The 21704-nt window shown below is 45.2% G+C and overlaps 1 protein-coding gene across 10 annotated transcripts in view; it reads left to right on the forward strand.

Annotated features, from left to right (window-relative positions):
• Positions 1 to 21704, forward strand: part of LOC112650929 (aldo-keto reductase family 1 member D1) — a 128042-nt gene that overhangs the window by 40185 nt on the left and 66153 nt on the right. For all 10 annotated transcript variants that reach the window (XM_049094989.1, XM_049094990.1, XM_035699703.2 and 7 more), the window contains one exon: positions 12679 to 12837. The gene's annotated coding sequence lies outside the window, so the exon portion shown is untranslated. The remainder of the gene's footprint in view (positions 1 to 12678; positions 12838 to 21704) is intronic.

A 21704-nucleotide genomic window follows, 5' to 3' on the forward strand; every position in this document is an offset into this window, starting at 1 on the left:
TTTTGTGCCGTTAACTTATCTTTAATTACAAATAAAATTCATAAGCCATTATAGAGGTTAAAGGAAAACAAAATATAGAAACAGCGCAATGCTGGGGAGGGAAGCCTCCATTGGGCTGCAGCCATCAGGAGCCCCGCGGTAGGAGCTGGGGCGGCTCCCGAGGTGGTTCAGGGGGTTGCTCAGGGGTCAAAGCCAGTTGCTCCAGAGGCAGGTGGCGGCTCTGGCACTTTGGGGACCCCGACTGCAAGTGTCAGGGCCTACTCCTCCGCCGGGTGGCCAAGGGTGCAGGTGGCTCCTCATCGGGGTGGGGAATCATAGGTGCCAAAACCACATTCATTGACTTGGACTCAGCAGCCAGCATCTCAGCTCGGGCCAAGCCCTCACCTCCAGCAGCCGGGACTGGCTCGGTCACCTCAGGCCCTGAAGGTGCAGCAGGCCCCACAGTCGGGGCTGGGGTGGGCTCCTGAGGTGGTCAGCGTGTTGCTCAGTGTCCGAAGCTATAGCCCCAAGAAAACAAAGTATCATCACCAGGACGGACTTTCCACGTCCCTCTCAAATCAAGGACACTCTTCCCACCGTTCGTGTGTAAGTGCAAGAGCCCTGGGAGGTCTCCCCAGACTGCAGCCCATGGGGATGGGATGTGAGCCTACCCTGTGCTCCCGGCCCAGCTGCACGGAGGCTGGGTCTGTGTGGCCCACCCTGTCCCCAGCTCGGCCACCCCAGTCCTCCTCATCCTCATCGTCTAATTCCACGAGCTCCAGGTAGCTGAATCGTTCCAGGTAATGCTGGGCCCGGTTTTCCAGGTCTGAGCCTGGCGTGTTGAGCCCCATGAATGCCAGCAGCTTCCTCAGGGAGAGAAATTCCGGTGGCTGATGAAATCCTCCCGATAGTAGTCCAGCCAGGTGTCCAGGATGCAGGAGATGGAGCTGGAGGTACGGATGGGCAGAGGCATTGGATGACAGGGCTCCCTCACACCAAGGTGTCCTGGGGAAGCCCTGCAGGAACGGGGCCCCCAGCCTCCCGCTTGGGGCTGTCGGAGGCCAGTGCTGCTCCTTGTCCACCTGCCACCTGGCGGTCCTGCCTGCCACAGGCCTGCTCACTGAGGAGGGGCTGGCACGAAGCCTCTGTGCGTGGGAGCTCATGACCAGCGGCGTGACCATCACTGTCTTTCCCGGGGAACCTTCCCTCCCGTGGGTCTGCCCTGCCTCACTCACGAGGGGCCCCCAGGGGGTGTCCTTCCACTGACTCTAATCTCCCACGGGGCGGGGGCCGTCTGGTCCGTGAGCACTCACTGGCCCTCCTGAGCACCTGCCGTGCACCCGGGTCCAGGTGCCACCAATTTGGTGAGTGCGATGCTCCCCACACCCTCTGCTCTGCGTCCCAGGTGTGGGGCAAACAGAGGGTTGGGGGGATGGGCATGGAGGAGGTCTCCCTTTGACGTCCCAGGGCTCTCCCACAAAGCCCGCACCCCACCCACAGCTCTCCTTTGCTCTTTTCCTGAGAGGAAAAGGGGCCTCAGACCTTTGTCCTGTCACAGGAATTGCAGACGTGTGAGGTGAGGGGTCCAGCAGCCCCTCCAGCCCACAGCCCCCTCGCCCTCCTGGAGAGGGAAGGCTCCCCTGCATGAGCCAGGGCTCACTCACATTTCCCACTGGTCCAGGATTCCTTCCTTCTTACAGGAAGCTACAACGCATCGATACCTAGAGGAGGGAGGGGGGCATCACATGAATCGTCCTGTGGACCCAACCTCTCCTCATAGCTGCTGTCACCCTCTGAACCCCAACTAGTCCAGAACCCTGGGGGGCCGTCAGCTCTGTGCGTGGGGCCACGGGCAGCTCCTGGAGAAGCACCTGCACCTGCTGGCGCTTCCTGAATGCTTGAGGAATGAAAGGGCTCCAGCCAGGCCCATGGCCGATATCCAAGTGGGCCAGGGCGCCCCAGTGTCCCCGGGGACCCCTACTCCGACTGCCCCAGGATACAGACCCCAGATGGACCAAAAACTCCCTTTCCATGGCAAAACAGGCCAGCTCAAGACCCTGGTGACGGTGGGGAGGCGGCACAGGCTTCGTCATGGGGACAGAACGACGACTGCTGAGCACAAGCACAGCCCCTCTAGCCGACCTGTCACAGGCCAAGCCCGGGGGCTGCCCTGTGGGACCCAACTAGGCCCTGCGTGACTCTACTCCAGTCGGAGGAGCAGCCCCAGGGGCCGGGAAGGTCAGGAACATTCCCCAAGACTCCCAACCAGTAGGTGGCCCATCCCCCTGGGCTGTGGAGTCAGGGTGCTCACTTTGCAAACAGCAGGTCCAGCACCTCTTCAGGGGTGCCATATTCCTCCAAAACATTTTAGGAATTCAAATAGGAATGGATTGTCCAAGCGCAGCAAGGCAGGCACCAGTTCTTCTACCTGCTGCTCCAGCAGCTCCCTCCGGCTGGGGGTGGTTGGGCAGATCTGATTCCTTCTCAGGGCTGAGGCCCTTTCAGCCTGAGGTGGGACAGAGGAGACGTGCAGCCTGCACTGTAGCCTCCAGACCACCTGGGAGTTGGAGCGCAGACCAAAGCCCGAGCTCTCAGTGGCTGCGGGGGACGGGGGGCAGGGGGGGCAGGAATGCCCACAGCAGGAACACGGGGCTTGACGCCTGCCGCTCAGTCACTAGGTATCTGACTGGGTTGTGGCTCAGGTCATGGTCTCAGCATCCTGAGATCCCACCCCTGGCAGGCTCTGCGCTTGGGGCCGAGTGTGCTTGAGGAGCCTGTGTCTCCCTCTTCCGCTCCCTGCTTCTCTGCCTGTCTCTTAAACAGACAAAGTATCCAATAAAGAAATAATCTTAGGGGATTAATTTTCAAAAAAATATGGATCAATACAAGGATCTCAAGTGGGAGGGGTCAGTCTCCCAGGGCCGCTTGTCAGCTGAGTTTTGACAGCACCTCCCTGCATTAGCGGCTTCACCCCTTGAATTTGACCACACGTCCCTGTCTCAAGGTGCCCACACGGAGACCTTTCCTTGGGTGGGAGGGCCCAGGGCGTGAGGGCCGCAGAATGTGCAGCGCCACCCTGTGATTTGGCAACAGAAGGGAATCGCATCGAAGTCCTGCATCAGTGAAGGGCTCAGTGGCTGTTGGGACCAACTGGCCTTCTGACATGTTGTGCTGCACACGAGGCCCCTGTGCCTGACCCCGGGGGGGGGTGGGGGGCAAGGATGCGCTCCTTCAAAACCTAACTGCAGAGCGATAGACATAATACAGTGAGCTCCGTGTCCCTTTGGGGAAAAGTCTCCCAACTCACAAGGACCATGCTCAAGCCTTGGAGAAGGTGGGGAAGGACGTCAGGCAATGGGGCCTCCTGGGAGCACCAGTTAGGAGAAAGCATAGCACAGTGCAAACTACTAGAGAGCACGTGCGATGAGACACGGTGTGTCTCTTTTTCAAAAGTTTTTATGGGCAGCTGGGGTGGCTCAGTGGTTTAGCACTGCCTTCAGCCCAGGGCGTGATCCTGGGGACCCAGGATCCAGTCCCACATCAGACTCCCTGCATGGAGCCTGCTTCTCCCTCTGCTTGTGTCTCTGCTTCTCTCTCTCGGTCTCTCGTGAATAAATAAACAAAATCTTTAAAAAGATTTAATTATAAAAAAAGTTGTTATTACTTATTCATGAGACACACAGAGAGAGAGAGAGAGAGAGGCAGACACACAGACAGAGGTAGAAGCAGTCCCCATGCAGACAGCCCGAAGCGGGACTCGATCCTGGGTCTCCAGGATCAGGGCCTGGGCGGAAGGCAGACGCTAAACCACTGGGCGACCAGGCATCCCCTGAAGGCTCTATTCTGATATTCCTACAAATCTGTGCACAGGGACTCTGCATGCATCTGGCCCAGGCAGGGGCAGGGCCATGGGGGCAAGTTTGGGGAGGAGGAGAATCCAGACTCCTGTAGCAGCAGAAGTCTAGGGGGGAGCCCAGGGGAGCACAGGCTGGCTTCTGGGACCCGGGGCCCTTCCTGCTGCATCGGGGCCCTGGGTGTCGGGTGGCCCCAGCCCCTGCACTCACCTTGAACCCTTGCAGGCCTCCGTTAGCTGTGCTGGGCTGCTTCCTGATCACCACCGGGGTGTGGGGGATGTCCTCTTCCTCCCGCCTCTGCCGCCACCCATTGTCCCATGTGGAGCTCTGTAAAGACAGTGTATGCCAGCCAGGCAGGAGGCCTCAGCGCCCGGTCTGGCCCCTTTGGCCGGGCCGCACACCCAGCTGACTCCATTGCAGACACGCCACAGCACAGCCGGCACACACCTCCCCCAAGGAGAGCAAAGGGATGCTGCTGCAGGGCCTTGGGTTAACTCTGGGGTGGGTAAGAGGCGCCTCGGGAATCCTGTTTCCACCCTGCCCACCGTGACATCAGGGTGACCCTGAAGGGATCACCGGGGAACCTGCTGCCCTGCAAGGTCCTCCAGCCTGGATGCGACCTGCCCACACATCCCTGGTTCCCTGAAGAGGAGGGGATGGATGGGGCTGCCCAGGATGGCTGGCACAGGTGGCCTGGCCTGGCCTGCTCTGTATTACCCTACGGCGCCTCCTGAAAAACTCCCTGAGGCGTTGGGTTTGACGGTGGCACCAACGTCTCCAGCATTCGAAGCAGCCGCATCCCTGGGGTTCCTGGCGTTGCTCGAAACTGGGAAAGCCGGAAGGGAACATCTTTCAGTAGCAGAAGTCTCCTGAAAGTGAGCCTGAGGTGGGGCTGCACTAGAATGTGGGGGCCTGGGTGCAGGGGTTCCAAGTTCTGTTGGCCTCTGTTGTGAAAGAAGTGACCTCACTGCCTGGGACCCCTTCCCTGACCCACTCCTGGAGGAACCTTCAGGAGCAGCGCTCGGGGCTGCCGATGCCCCCCCTCCCTGCAGGCAATGGCCTGTGTGCACACAGTGACAGAACCGCACCCCTCTCCAACGACTGTGTGCAGCCAGGGCCCCAGCCTGGAAACACACCTGGGTTCAGACACAACTTTCCATTCTTCCCTGGTTTTCACCCCGGAGAAGCCATTGAGCCCGTCGGGGATGGTCCACCTCTTGCCTGTAGGACAGGGATTATCCTAGCAGGTGCTTCCTCCAGACGTCCCTGTGGCATCATATCTATGACATTGGAGGCGGGTGTCACACATGCAGGAAATACCTCCAACCACATGTTCCTCCTTGGTGTGTACGTGTCTCCAGGCCCACAAGGTCCTGTGTGCACACACGTGGGCACCGATACTCTCATTCTGGAGGCCCAGAAGATGACAGTCCTACCGGGGCAGGGATGGGCAATAGCTTCCCACGATCCTAGGCTCCTGAATCCAAGGCAAACCCTACAGAAGGTGTCAGGGTCTTGGCATAGAAGGTGTGAGGCCGTCCTTATCCTGAAACCCTGCCTGTCGTGTGTTACGGGCCATTCCCTCGTTTCCACTGGGTGAGCTGTGGACGACGGTGCACCTGGTGGGTCGCTCTGATCTGGGCTCTTCCTCAGACTGGAACCTGCTGGAATGCCTCCCATCTGGGCTGTCAATGCCCACCCCCAACCCGTCACATCTCCATGCCTGTAGCCAGTTCCATCCATGCAACCTTTTCCCAGCCCCCTTAGGAAGGGAGGGGCTGCCTTGACCCCCAACAGAGGACACAGAGCTGGCTTCATGCCCCCTTCAGCCTCCTTCCCAGGCTGTGATCCTGGCGAGGCAGTGGCCCTGCTGGGGTCTTCACCTCCTCCCCTCAGTGGCCCCCTGGAGCCCCAGCTGCTGCATTTGCCAAAGCCCCCCAGTTTGTCACAGCCTCACCTCCGGAGCTCAGGACCCAGGGAAGCACCAGGCTCTCTTTCTAGGGAGCAATTGCTCTTTCCATTCCTGACGTTGTTCCGTATTTTGTCCATTTTCCCCCCTGAAGCATGAGCTCCGAGAGGGAGGATCTGGCCTGTTTATCAACTCGGGCACTCTCCGTGCTCAGGGCTTAGTGGCTGAAGGAGCAGGTGGGAGACCCATCTCACCACGGGCCAGCTCAGCGGTGGGAGCCTTATTGATTTGGAGCGTTTTTAAATACTTGTGCTTTTCTTTCTTTCTTTCTTTCTTTCTTTCTTTCTTTCTTTCTTTCTTTCTTTCTTTCTTTCTTTTAAGGAAACTCTGTGCCCGATGTGGGACTCAAACTCAGGACCCCGAGATCAATAACCACACACCCTTCAGACTGAGCCAGGCAGGCGTCCATTGGTCATTTGAAAACTAGTAGACTGATAACTACTTCAGTTAATTTGGTGATCCACATTTTGTAGATCTATCCCATTATGCTAAATTACCAAGTGACTCCCCCAGTGTCAGTACCGCGTCAGCACAGACTGCCCCACCTGACAGCACTGAGTGGCTGTTCAGATTGGAGACTGAACTCATTCACGGGGTCTTTCAGGAGCCAGGGTGTCTCCTCCATGGGCCTCCTCCGTCCCCGGGAGGTCATGCACCTCTGCAGCCAGCAACACAAGGGGAAGAAAACAAACACAGGCACGAGGGAGGGGGTCTCCAGCCAGGTCTAGAAGGCCTGCATGTCCACCTTTATGCTCACTCTGTGTGTTATTTATTAGAAGTAGTATTAATTTTTAGGATTTTATTTATTTGTTTAAGAGAGAGAGAGAGAGGGCGAGCATGATCAGTGGAGACAGGCAGAGGGAGAGGGAGAAGCAGGTGTCCCATGAGCAGGGAGGCACAAACCCAGGAATTCTGAATCATATCCCACAAAACAGAAAACACATCACCAGATCTGCTCCACAAAACAAACAAAAGACATCTCCTCAAGCTGAATGAAAATTTTCTACTTGAAGTACAGACTGTATGAGTGAAATGAGAGCAAGAATTGTGTATGTGTGTGAGTGTGTACACACACACACATATATATACACATATATATGGAAATAATGCTGTAAAAAGGGGGAATGAACATTGACTGTTAAAAATAAGAATTAGTGTGGTTGCAGGCATGTAGAATTGAAACATATGACGGTGATCATCAAAAGGCAGCGTGATGAATCAATCTAGTGAACCTTAGGACTGAGCGTTTAGAAGTAGGAAACCTGCTGTCAGCCACAGAACTGTAAGTAGACAGGAGGCACTGACTCTCCAGCTTGACCACCAACTGAACTGAAATCATGTTGTGTATCCACGCGCACTGACAGAGAAACAGAGAAACGGATATAAATGTAGACACATATGCAGAACTAGGAAGTTAGCAGAGGAGAAGTAACATCATTGAAGATAATTAAATAAAAAAGAAATAAAGCTGAATCTTGAATGGAGAAAATGGAGTAATTAAAATAGAATAATGTTTTTTAAATCGTTTGTATTTCCTTGGTGTTGGTAGTGATCTCTCCTTTCTCATTCATGATTTTATTAATTGGAGTCTTTTCTCTCTTCTTTTTAATAAGGCTGGCTGATGGTTTCTCTCTCTTCTTAATTATTTCAAAGAAGCACCTCCTCGTTTTGTTGATCTGTTCCACAGCTCTTCTGCTCTCTATTTCATTGAGTTCTGCTCGAATTTTTATTAACCGTCGTCTTCTGGTGGGTGAAGATTTCCTTTGCTGTTCCTTCTCCAGCTCCTTTAGGTGCAAGGTTAGCTTTTGTATTTCAGTTCTTTCCAGAGTTTGGATGGATGCTTGTATTGCAATGTCTTTCCCCCTTGGGACCGCTTTTGCTGTGTCCCAAAGATTTTAAATGGTTGTATCTTCATTCTCATTGGTTTCTGTGAATCTTTTTAATTCTTCTCTAATTTCCTGGTTGACCCTTTCATCTTTTAGCAGTATGGTCCTTAACCTGCACGTGTTTGAAATCCTTCCAAATTTCTTCTTGTGATTTAGTTCTGATTTCAAATTATTATGGTCTGAAAATATGCAGGGCACGGTCCCAATCTTTTGGTATCAGTTACGACCTGATTTGTGACCCAGTATGTGGCCTATTCTGGAGAAAGTTCCATGTGCGCTTCAGAAGAATGTGTATTCAGTTGCGTTCAGACGTAAAGTTCTGTAAATATCTGTGAAATCCATCTGGTCCAGTGTATCATTTAAAGCTCTTGTTTCTTTGGAGATGTTGTGCTTAGAAGATCTATGGATTTTAGAAAGCTCTATGTTCAAGTCACCAAGTATAAGTGTATTATTATCTAAGTATGCCTTAACTTTGGTTATTAATTGATTGATATCCTTGGCAGCTCCCACATTCGGGGCATAAATATTCATGATTGTTAGGTCCTCTTGTTGGATAGACCCTTTAAGTGTGATATAGTGTCCCTCTTCATCTCTTACTACAGTCTTTGGGATAAACTTATTTATCTGATGATATAAGGATGGCTACCCCTGCTTTGTTTTGAGGACCATTTGAATGGTAAATGGTTCTCCAAAGTTTTATTTTCAGGCTGTAGGTGTCCTTATGAGTCTCCTGTAGACAGCAAATAGATGGGTCTTGCTTTTTTCTCCAGTCTGAAACCCTGCGTCTTTTGATGGGGTCATTTAGCCTATTCACATTCAGGGTTACTATTGAAAGCTATGAATTTAGTGTCATCATGATACCGATTCAGTCCCTGTTTTTCTGGATTATTTCTTTGGGCATCCTCTTTGTCTTACAGAGTCCCCCTTAAAATTTCTTGCAGAGCTGGTTTGGAGGTCACATATTCTTTCAGTTCCTGCCTGTCTTGGAAGCTCTTTATCTCTCCTTCCATTTTGAATGAGAGCCTTGCTGGATAAAGTATTCTTGGTTGCATGTTCTTCTCATTGAGGACCCTGAATATATCCTGCCAGCCCTTTCTGGCCTGCCAGGTCTCTGTGGAGAGGTCTGCTGTTAACCTAATACTTTTTCCCATAAAGTTAGGGATTTCTTGTCTCTTGCTGCTTTAAGGATCTTCTCTTTATCCTTGGAATTTGCAAGTTTCACTATTAAATTTTGGGGTGTTGAGCGGTTTTTACTGATTTTAGGGGGGGATCTCTCTATCTCCTGGATCTGAATGCCTGTTTCCCTCCCCAAGTTAGGGAAGTTCTCAGCTTTGATTTGTTCAAATACACTTTCTGGTCCTCTGTGTCTTCAGCGCCCTCTGGAACTCCAATTAAAGGTAGATTTTTCCTTCTGAGGCTATCATTTATTTCCCTTAACCTTTCCTCATGATCTTTTAATTGTTTCTCTCTTTTTTCCTCAGCTTCCTTCCTTGCCATCAACTTGTCTTCTATGTCATACACTCTTTCTTCTACCTCATTAACCCTCATTGTTAGGACCTCCAGTTTGGATTGCATCTCATTTACTTGATTTTTAATTTCAGCCTGATTAGATCTAAATTCTGCAGTCATGAATTCTCTTGATTCCTTTATGCTTTTTTTCCAGAGTCACCGGTAGCTTTATAATTGTGCTTCTGAACTGGCTCTCTGACATTGAATTGTAATCCAAATTCTGTAACTCTGTGGCAGAAAGTACTGTTTCTGATTCTTTCTTTTGTGGTGAGTTCTTCCTTCTAGTCATTTTGCTCAGTGCAGAGTGGCTAAAAGCAAGTTGTACTGGACAAAGGAAGGAAAAAGGGGAAAGTGGGGGGAAACAAACAAAAAAACAAAAAAAAAAAGGAGGGGTATCCTCTGATTCTATATACTGTAAGTCCCTCGACTTCCCCTGGAGCTTTCCAGCACTGCTTGGTCAAGAACTTACTCTTCCCCTTCCAGCTGGTCTTCTGGGGGAGGGGCCTGCTGTGCCGATTATCAGGTGTGTGTCCCTGGGGAGCTGCCCCGCCCCCACCAGGTGCATGGCTCAGTGGGAGCCGTTTAAGCTGTGAGGCCCCTGCTCAGTCTCAGGTACAAGGTGACACCAGGAGGAGGAACAACAGTGGTGGTGGCCAGCTGTCCAGCCCTGGAGTCAGCTCCCGCAGTAACTACCGAAGCTCCCAGTGCGCAGGGGCCTGGATGCTCTGGGGGCGGGGCACTGATCTGCACAGCTCGGGGTGCCTGGTGGCAGGAGCGTCCTGGCTGCCCTGTGTCCTCCCCACCTCTGCCTGTCCCAGGGGGAGCACGACATCCTGGGCTGTGTCCCCAGCGCCCTGGGCTCCGGGGCCTGCACGGCCCAAGCTGCTCCTGGGGCCGCTCCAGCCCCTTAGGGAGCTCAGCAGGGTGCAGCGTGCTCTCCCCCGGGGTGCCCCTCCCCTGTTAGTGACCCAGGAGCCTGGGGGCATCCCCGCCCCTCCCGGGATCCTGCCCAAGCTCCCTGCAAGTGCCTGTCCATCCAGGAAGGTTGGTAAAGTTCCTGTTTTTCCATGCCTGGGCTCTCCTGTCCCTGGGAGCTCTCGCTGTGGCCTTAGCCCAGCTCCTCGCGGGGGCCCCTCCCCCTTGGAGGCTTTTTTATTTGTTTATTTTTCCACCTTCCTATCTTAATAGAAGCCCGAACTCTTCTCACTGCAGCATTCCAGCTGTTCTCTCTTTAGATCTCAGGCCAAATGCGTAGGTTTTCAGGATGATTTGAAAGTTATCTAGGTGAGTTGGTGGGGCCAGGTGACTTGGGGACCCTACTCCTCCACCATCGTGCCCCCTCCCTAACCTGTGTGTTAATTCTAACAGTTTTTCAATGAAGTCTTCAGGATTGTCTATATAAAATATTGTGTCATCTACAAATGGCAATAATTTTACTTCTTCCTTTCTCACCTGGATGCCTTTTCTTTTTCTTGCCTAATTGCCTGGGATAGAATTTCCAGTACTATTTTGAATATAAGTGGTGAGAGTGGGCATCCTTGTCTTGTTTCTGATTCTAGAGATTTCCCCCACTGAATATGATGTCGGCTATGTTATATATGGACTTTATTACGTTGAGATATGTCCCCTTTATAGCTACTTTGTTAAGACTTTTTCTTATAAATGGGTGTTAAATTTTGTCAAATGCTTTTTCTGATCTATTGAGATGATCATATGATTTTTATCCTTCATTTTGTTAATGTGCCACATCACATTGATTTATGAATGTTAAACCATCCTTGGAATAAATCCCATCTGATTATGGTGTATATCATGCCTTTAAAGTATTGTTGGATTTGGCTTACTAACGTTTTATTGAAGATTTATGCATCTGTGTTTATCAGGGATATTGGCCTGTCATTTTCTTTTCTTTGTGCTGTCCTTATCTGGTTTTGGAATCAGGGTAATGCTGGCTTCATAAAATGAGTTTGGAAGTGTTCCCTCCTCTTCTATTTTTTGGAAAAGTTTGAGAAGGATTGATACTAATTTTTATTTAAATGTTTGATAGAATTCAGCAATGAAGCCATCTGGTCCTGGACTTTTGTTTGTTGGGAGATTTTTGATAATTGATTCAATCTCTGTACTAGTAATTTGTTCGTATTTTTCTTTTTTCATGATTTAGTCTTGGCAGGTTGTATGTGTCTAAGAATTTATCCATTTCTTCTAGGTTGTCCCATTTGTTAGCATATAACTGTTCATAGCAGTCTCTTATGATCTTTTGTATTCCTGTGGTATCAGTTATACTATTTCCTCTTTCATTTCTGATCCTTGCTTCCATTTTCACATGGCATCCTCCCCTCATGTGTCAGTGTCTTCATGTGGAATTCTCCTTCCTAAACATCTCTCTCATCTCTTCTTTTAAGAACACCAATCATACTGGATTAAGGGACCATTCTACATAGTATGAACTTAGCTTAACTAAGTAGATATGCAATGACCATATTTCCAAATAGGATTTTATTTTAAATTATTGGCAGTTAGGAAGGACTTCGACATATATTTTGGGGGGACACATTTCAACCCATAACACCCATCAAGCCATGAACATTAATCCATGAGTTCCTAGTGCAAGCACATCCCTCATCCCTTTCTTGATCATTTTAATACTTGTAAACATGTCTTTGATTCTTTGGTAAAACCACCACAGCCTTAAAAAAAGAAAAAAAAAAGACTTCATTACATTTAGAATTTAGCATCCCTGTTGTTACTCTTCAAAATGTATGCCATGCCCTTGTACCCCTCTTCTGTCTTCTTTTCATACATGTTCATTCAAGAACTTACCCTAGTACTTCCCCAAACAAACACCAAGTTCTCCAAGTACCCTCTTGCTTTCTGTATTGAACCATTTGTGATTACATGATCAGATTTGCATTTTTGATAACTTCTCATTCCTTTGAACAGTTTCCTCTCATTATAACCAACCATGTGATCCCATCTATCCTGTCTCAACATAGTTTTAATAGATTCTAAAGATGCACCTGTCTGTTTTGTTCTATAACAACAAAAATGGCTTTCTGTCATCCGTTGAGAGTTTTCTTTCTATTTTAATGTTTCTTTAATATTTTTTTCATGAGAGACACACAGAGAGAGGTAGAGACATAGGCAGAGGGAGAAGCAGGCTTCATGCAAGGAGCCTGATGCAGGCCTTGATCCCAGGACCCTGGGATCACACCCTGAGCCAAAGGCAGATGCTCAACCACTGAGCCACTCAGATGTCACTTTTTTTTTTTAACATGTTTTATATTCTGATTCTAGTTTGGAATGAAATCAAATCTTTACTATCACTTGACATTCCTTCTTTAATTTTTCTTGTTCTGTCTTTGGTATAACAAAGGAGAGTCCCAGCTTTTTGGCATAACAAAAGACACTCCCAGGAATTTCTTTAAATTATCCTTATTTAGGCAGAAATGGTATCACAGTCATTTTTCTCTCTTTCCTGTAGAGCAAAGGATAGAAGATTTCTGGGAGAATCTGCAATCTCTCTCTAAGAGATCCAGTGTTATAAGGTAGACTTTGGAGTCCTTTCAGCCCTGGGGGATCCTGAAATAAATGGTAATGAAAACTCTGAGCACTGAAATAAAGAATCAAACAAAAGGAGGAGGTAAGCATTACTGTTTCTGACTTCTGAGAAGTGTGCCTTGGCCAGATAGTGAGATGGAAAGGGCTGGAAGTCATAAGAGCCTTGGCTATAGATATGATTGCTTGCTAATAGAGAATAGCCACTGAAGTGGGCCACTCTGCCTAAAGCCAAGGAAACATGTCACTGTCTCTCAATTTCTGAGAAAAGGGACTATAAAGACCTAGAGAGCAAGCTAGTAAAAATAATATTGAAAATATAATAAAAAAAAGATCTGTTAACCTCTTACAATCTTGGGAAGATCAGAGATGGTAGGAGCCTCCATGAACAATAGGGGTCACACAGGTGCGAGCAGCTACAGCCACATGTCACACTGGCCCTGCCCTACCATTGCTATCTCCAGAGATCTTGATCCCTACCCTTCCAGTGCCATAAGGCAGTTTCACAATAATGTTCTGAATCCATACTCAACACTGCTTTGCCACTGAGACTCAGCCTGCCAATACACTACAGCTCCTTTTAGAAAGTTAGAGGATAGGGATGCCTGGGTGGCTCAGAAGTTGGGCGTCTGCTTTCAGCTCAGCTCGTGATCCTGGGATCCAGGATCAAGTTCCACATCAGGCTCCCTCTGAGGAGCCTGCTTCTCCCTCTGCCTATGTCTCTGCCCCTCTCTCTCTCTCTCTATCTCAGGCTGTGTCTCTCATGAATAAACAAATAAATCTTAAAAAAAAAAGTTAGAGGATATCTTCTCAGGCAACTGACTGAGAAAATAAAATTTTATTCAATCCCTACCACACAACTTATATGGAAATAAATTTCAGATGGACTAAGAACAAAAGTATAAAATAAAGCAAAGCTACCCAGAAGAAATAGCAATAAAATACTTTTATAATTTTAGTGTGGGCAAGGTCTAGACATAGTATAAAAGGCAGAAAACATAAGAAAAGCTAGATTTGAGCAGCCCGGGTGGCTCAGCAGTTTAGCGCCACCTTCAGCCCAGGGCATGATCCTAGGGACCCGGGATCGAGTCCCACATCGGGCTCCCTGCATGGAGCCTGCTTCTCCCTCTGCCTGTGTCTCTGCCTGTCTCTCCTCTCTGTATATTCTCATGAATAAATAAAAATAAAATCTTTAAAAAAAAGAAAAGAAAAACTAGATTTATTTATACATAGATTGATGTATATATATGTGTGTACACACACACATCCACACAGAATATATAATTTAAGTAAATAGAATTAAAGTATTATCCATGCTGTTGTTAACCTGAGTCTTTTTGGTAAAGGTCTTTTTAACTGATTTTCCTGGTACTCCCATCTCATCCCAAGTAAACAGTATTAACAGCCTGGTATGTACCTTTCCACACTTTTCTTTTCTTTTTAAGATTTTATTTATTTATTTATTCATAGAGACACAGAGAGAGAGAGAGGCAGAGACACAGGCAGAGGGAGAAGCAGGCTCCACGCAGGGAGCCTAACGTGGGACTCGATCCTGGGTCTCTAGGATCAGGCCCCGGGCTGAAGGCGGGGCTAATCCGCTGAGCCACGGGGGCTGCCCTCCCCACTTTTCTTTATGTCTGTATAATCCTATACAAATACACCTACAGGGGAGTTCAATCATTGTGGTATTATGTACACTTCCCTGCATTTTGCTTTTCTTACGTAACAACAGATCTCGAAAATCCCCCAAGTCCTCCAATAGAGATCTAGTGCATTCTTGTTAATGATGACTGAAAAAGGATCATTAAAAGATAAACTGAGACATATTAAACACTTTAAGACTTTATTTAAGCAAACACTGATTGAATTGGGCAGCATCCAATTTAGCAAATACAAAAGAACTCCAAGTGGCAACAGAAAGTGAAAGATTTGCATAGGCAGAATGGAGCAGGAACAAGGAAGTTGTACAAAGCAAAAAAGCCCATTAATTATGCAAGCATGCTGTCCTTTGGGAGATGGCAGGGGTCTCTCAGACAAATTACCTAACCAGTGCTGGCCAGCTGATTCCTGATTGGTTCCATTTCTGGGAGCCCTAAAACACTACTTACATTACATCTTGGTTTGGGTGATATGGAGCTTAGCATAAGCAGCTCCATTTTGTACCTATTATCCTGGCTTAAACAGAATAAAGCACTTTTTATTCCCAATTGACAAGTATTTAACCCATTTCCAAACTTTACTTCTGGAAACATAAATTACATAACAGGGAGATGATACACCTTTATATTTTGAATTTTCCTGTAAGTGCCCTTTTCCCAGTAAAGGCAAATTAGGCTCAGGTCATTGAATTTGACAGCCTAAGAGCCTCAGGTACCCAAGAAGTAGACCTTAGGAAGGGAGCTGAAGTGGCATGAAGGGCCAGGGAAGGAACACGGGCTATAAGGATATTCTTTGCCATACCACAGCTTTGCCTCTGACCAATGTGAGGTCCTCACCTTAGGATATTGTTCACGCTGTGTCACAAAAGAGGCCATAAATCACTTAAAGGAGAGTGGAAGACAACCTGAAACTAAAGATCTGAACTAGAGAGAACAGGAACTTAAGTTTCAGGGAGAATTTTGGTCAGTTCTACAACACTGCCACCATGTGGCTGTGGAACATTGCAGCTAGCAAACCTGGAAGTGATGGGTTGGAAGCAGTTATTAAATAGAACCGGTTCTCGCATTCTATCTTAATTTGCACCTCCCGCGTCAGGATATAAACATTTCCATCAACCCAAAGAATGTCCTTATACTATTTCCAATCAGTACTTCCCCAACATCATTTTTCCAACTTCCACTAGATTCGCTATTCTTACACATCATATAAATGGAATCCTATAGTACATACCCTTTTGTGTATGGTTCACAGTGTCTATAAGTTTCACCCGTGTTGTTGCATGTAGCTAATCCTTAGTTGTTCCCAGTAATGGTGTTTTGTAAATTCTCCACAAACACTGAATTAGTGAATACTGGGCCATTGCTTCTGGGGGAAATCGCTTATAGGGGAAATACAGCAGTAGATTCCTGTGAGTCTCAGTCTTAACTCACCTCATCGATACATATAAACAAACATACCGATATTTATATATGTATGTCAACTGATGAATACATGTAAACAAGCAAAATCAAAACAAATACTTTGCCTTATGTGTGTTTCTATTTAAAGATGCCTTATTTAATACATATTGTTGATTCATTAGCTTTGAACTCACTGCCAACAGCACTATATGAGCCATGTGCCTGAAAGAAGTTTATCCAACACATGTATTTTCTCTGTAAGGAGCACCAGTCTTGGGTAGCCCTGGTGGTGCAGCGGTTTAGTGCCGCCTGCAGCCCTGGGCATGATCCTGGAGGCCCAGGATCGAGTCCCATGTCAGCCTCCCTGCATGGAGCCTGCTTCTCCCTGTGCCTGTCTCTGCCTCTATCTCTCTGTCTCTCATGAATAAATAAATAAAATATTTAAAAAACAAAAGGAACACCAGTCTTCTTGCACTTAGAAGCACTTAGGAGCCTTCAGCACTACACTTGGGCCATTTTGAACAGTGAAATCATCACCAAAAAGCATAAAATATGACAAACATAGAACTAAATAGACCACAAAAATACTACGTGATTATAGTATGAGGGCTGAGACAGAAAGAGACAGCATGACTTTATTCATCCTCACTGGAAACCTGCATACCAGGCAATTCAAAGTTTTTGCTACTCTGTGCATGTCCATGAATGGTCATGAGCGCCGTATTGCTTTTAGGCTTACACATACATTTCAGCAAATAGGGAAATGCTCAAACATAGAATCCATAGATAATAAGGATCGATTGTATCTATTCTTTGTTCCTTTTAGTGCTAAGTAATATTCCATTGTATGTATATAGCACTATTTGTTTATCCATTCACCCATAGATGGAATTTGGAGTTGTTTCCTGTTGAGGGCTACTATGAAGTAAGGCTCTATAAACATTCCCGTACAAGCTATTTTGTGAAAATGCACACATTTCTCTTGGAGGAGTGAAATTACTGTACATGTTCAGCTTGATTAGAAACTCTTAAACAGTTTTCCAAGGTAATTTACCATTTTATACTCTCATCAGCAATATGAGAGTTTCAGGCATTCCACGTCTTCACACCTGCCACTGATAGTCTTCTGAATTGTATTTGTTCTGGTGGGTGTGCACTGGTGGTTTTCATTTGTATTTCCCAATGATTAGTGATGCCGCACACCTTTTTATACATTTACTGACCATCTGGATATTTCTTTATGAAGTTCCTTTTCAAGTTTTTGTCCATTTTTAATTGGGATGTTTATCTTTCTTATTACTGATATATGGGAATCCTTATACTCTGCATATAAATCCTTTGTCAAATACATGAAATGTATTGTAACAAGTAATGTTTCTATTTTCTCCTACTGTGCGGTTTCCCTTTTCATGTACTTAATGGTGACTTGTGATGAGTAGAAATTTTACGTTTCGGGCAGCCCCGGTGGCGCAGTGGTTTAGCGCCGCCTGCAGCCCAGAGCGTGATCCTGGAGACCCGGAATCGAGTCCCACGTCAGGCTCTTTGTATGATGCCTGCTTCTCCCTCTGCCTGTGTCTCTGCCTCTCTCTCTCTCTCTGTGTGTCTATCATGAATAAATAAAATCTTTTAAAAAAAAAGAAATTTTACGTTTCAATTAAGTCCATTCTGTAAATGTTTTATTTAGGGTTAGTGCTTTTTGTGTCCTATTATTCCTAAAAGCTTTATAATTCTACCTTCTACCTATAGGTCTATAATCCATCTCAAAATAAATTTTTCTGTATGATGTGAGGCAAAGATCAAGGTTGTCTTTGTCCATACAGTCATCCAATTGCTCTAATACTGAAAACCCTCCTTCTTGAGAAGAAACTTGCATCATTAATTTGAGATCTTTCTTCTTTTCAATAAATGTCTTAGAGTTATACATTCTCCTATTAATACTGCTTTAACAGCATCCTATATATTTTGATGTTTTGTGTTCACTGTTTAGTTCAAATATCATCTAAGATCCATTGTAAATTTTCCTTGTACCTACAGATTACTCTTCATTTCCAAATATGTTGGAAATTTCTGGGTATCTTTTAGTTGTTGATTTTTAGTTTAATTCCATTGCAGTCAGAGAACGTATTGTGTAGTTTTTCAATCTTTTGAGATTTTTTGAGACATGGCTTATTTTGGTGAATGTTCCCTGTACACACGGAAAGCATGTGTTCTGCAATAGTTGGATGTTGTATTCTATAAATGTCAGCTAGAGTTTATAATCAAATATTAAATGCCCTTCATGATTTTTGTCTACTTGGTTTCCTCCTCTTTCATCATATGTGTCTCTCTATGTGTCTTCTCTTCTCTATGAACACCGGTCATAATGGATTAAGGATCCACTCTACATAGTATGACCTCATCTCCACTTAATGAATGGCATCTTGGTGAATGTTCCATGTGTATTTGAGAAGCATGTACATTCTTTTTTGTTGTAAACGTTAATTAGGTCAAGTTGGTTGATTGATAGTGTTGTTCAAGTCTGCCATTATCCTTGGCAATTTTCTAAGTGTTCTGTCGATTACTGAGTGAAGGGTTTTGAGACCAAGACTGTAACTGTGGATTTGTCAGTTTATCTTTGCTGACAGTCAGTTTTTTGCCTCATGTATTTTGAAGCTCTCTTAGTAGATGCACAAATATTTAGGGTTGTTATGTCCTCCCAGTTAATACTTTCTTTCATTATCATTGTGCTTAGAGTTTGTTAAACTTCTTGGATATATAGATTCACAGTTTTATTTAAATTTGGAACATCTTGGCCATTATTTCTTCAACTATTTATTGTTTCATGTATCTCCCCTCCATCAACAAATCCAGTTACCCATATATTAGGGTGACTGATGTCCCACAGCTCACCGGTCTTATTTTTATTTTTAAAATTCCTTTTTTTTTTTTTTTTTCTGTTTCACATTCAACAGTTTCTTCCTCTATGGCTTTGAATTTGCTAACTTTTTCTTCTGAAATGTCTAATCTATTATTAACTTCATCCAGTGAATTCTTCATCTCAGACATCTGGAAGGCTGATTTGCGTCTTTTGTATATCTCCCAAGCCTCTATTTAATCTTAATGTAACATTGAGAAAAATTAAATTTTAAAATTATTTAACAGCCAAGGCATTGGGTAAATTAATTAATTTAGATTATTGCCATTATCTCATTGATCTAGAGATTTTGTTTAGCTTATATAATAAAATTTTATACTTTTCTAGAAAATACATCATTTTCCCTTCTCTTTTTTCTCCTCCCTCACTAACATCACCTTCTCTTGCCTTTCAGGTATCCTTATTAACAACCTGTGTGTAAATTTCTTTATTCAGGTTCACACTCGCTTATCCAAACACAATCACATGCACACAAACACACATACCCCACACACACATGCTCATATTTGTAAACATGTATATATGGGGTATTTTTTTATGAAAAGATGGGATTATATTATACAACTTCTCCCTTATCCTTGCTTAACAATGAGAGGGGCACCTGGGTGGCTTAGCCAGTTAAGAGTCTGCCTTCGGCTGGGGTCATAATCTGGGAGTCCTAGGATGGAGCCCTGCATTGGGCTCCCTGCTCAATGGGGAGTCTGCTTCTCCATCTCCCTTTCCCCCAGCTTGTGCTCTCTCTATATATAAAATAAAAAATTAAACAAAACAAAACATGTATTAGTACATGCAAAGTTTGATTATTTCATTAAGATGGTAGGTAGTTCCTAGGGGTGCCTGGGTGGCTCAGTCAGTTAAGCATCTGACTCTTGATTTTGGCTCAGGTCATGATCTCAGCGTCTTGAGATCAAGCCCCACGTCGGGCTCTGTGCTCAGTGCAGAGTCTACTTGTCTCTCTCCCTCCCCCTCTGCCCTTCACACACTTGTGCTCTCTCTCCTATGTCTCTAAAATAAATAAATAAAATATTTTTTTAAAAAATGATAGTTCCTAGATCACATTGATATAAACTTCTCCCTGGGGTGATATTTTGGTACAGTGCAAATTATCTTGTTGCCCAATATATTTGGAAGTAGAGGTTTCACAAGCACGGTGATATTCACCCAAATTGATTATTTAATGGGAGTTTCAAAATAGTTATATTGTAATTCTTACATGAATCGCCTGCATCCTCCATCAAGAAGAGTCATCTCTCATCAAGTGGACATAAACTGTCGTTCCTTGCCAAAGGCAGAATGAGAATTTAATTATCTTTCTTTACCAATTTCTGTTGTATCTTATATAATAATTGTCTGCAATGGTCATCTGTAAATCTTTTCTGCTCTTTTTTTCTTTTTTCTTTTTTTTGTTTTTTTTATTTTTTATATAAATTTATTTTTTATTGGTGTTCAATTTATCAACATATAGAATAACACCCAGTGCTCATCCCATCAAGTTCCCCTCTCAGTGCCCATCACCCAGTCACCCCCACCCACCCCCGCCCTCTACTCCTTTTTTCTAATAACTTTGTAACTTTGGACTTGTAAAGTTGTATTTCTTTCAAGTTTTTATAATCACTAATCTTTTTGATAATCAAATTGCCCCAAATTTTACCAGTGGCAGCTTGAGCAAGCTGACTTCTGTGTCTTTTTTTTGTTTTAAGATTTTATTTTTTTATTCATGAGAGAGAGAGAGAGGCAGAGACACAGGCAGAGGGAGAAGCAGGCTCCATGCAGGGAGCCCAATGTGGGACTCGATCCCAGGTCTCCAGGATCACGCCCTGGACCGAAGGCGGTGCTAAACCGCTGGGCCACCCGGGCTGCCCCCTCTGTGTCTTTGATATCACCCCAGTAGTCTTTGATGCTTGCTTCTCTTTGGTACATCCAGAAATGATGAGCCCACCTTATCCTTTCCCAGACCCAGTCCATATTCAACCATTTCTCCGAAGAGCCCTAATTCCCTAGAGTGGAGAAAAGTACATAAATACATAAATCTGAGCTCCAGCAAGGTTCACTGCTGGAATGTCTTGCTTTTAAATTCTTTCAGTGTGCAGAATATATGTATATATTTTTAACTTGAATTTATATTGGTAATATCCAACTAAGATTTAACATGATTTGGCATGATTTTGTATTTATAGCTCTTCAACACTAAAAATCTTGGTTCCTAATAACTTGAAGATATTTACTGATTTGTTTTATCTTAAAATAAACATAAAATACTTTCAAAATTACAATACCAGTATCACTCCTAAAAATAAAACTATTAACAGAGGAAAAAGTTTCATTTGTAGTTCCCAAATTTATTCTTTTTTAAAAATCCTTAATCTATATCTCACTAAAGATGAACAGAGTTCTGTGTTCAAAGCTCACTTGGAATAATTCTTTTTTTCTCTGAGATTATGTTATCAAGTGGACATATGTTCAAGTTCATTTGTTTCCTTTTTTCTATTTTTAAGGATTCCCTTTTTCCTATTATGATCTATTTTTTTTCAAACATGAAAAACACGTACTTTCAAGGTGGCAATTATGTAAAAAATATATCCTCATGGATTTGCTTTTATTCCAAAACCTTTCACCAGGATTCCAAGCTACCACCATCTCCACTAGAGGGAACTATTTTTATTCATTTCTGATTTGTCATTCCAGTGTTTCCCCTTCAAAAAATTTTCCTCAGCTTGCATTTTACAATCCATGAAATGTAGAATATCTGTGCCAAGCAATATACATTTTAGTTCTGATGGCTTTTGAACTTCATAGAAAAGATATCTTACTATTTGTTTTTTTTTTAAGATTTTATTTATTTATGAGAGAGAGAGAGAGAAGCAGAGACAGGCAGAAGGAGAAGCAGGATCCACGCAGGGAGCCTGATGTGGGACTTGATTCCAGGTCTCTAGGATCATGCCCTGGGCCGAAGGCAGGTGCTAAACCACTGAGTCACCC

The sequence above is a fragment of the Canis lupus genome, chromosome 16, assembly GCF_003254725.2.
Source record: "Canis lupus dingo isolate Sandy chromosome 16, ASM325472v2, whole genome shotgun sequence".
Classification (NCBI taxonomy): Eukaryota; Metazoa; Chordata; class Mammalia; order Carnivora; family Canidae; genus Canis; species Canis lupus.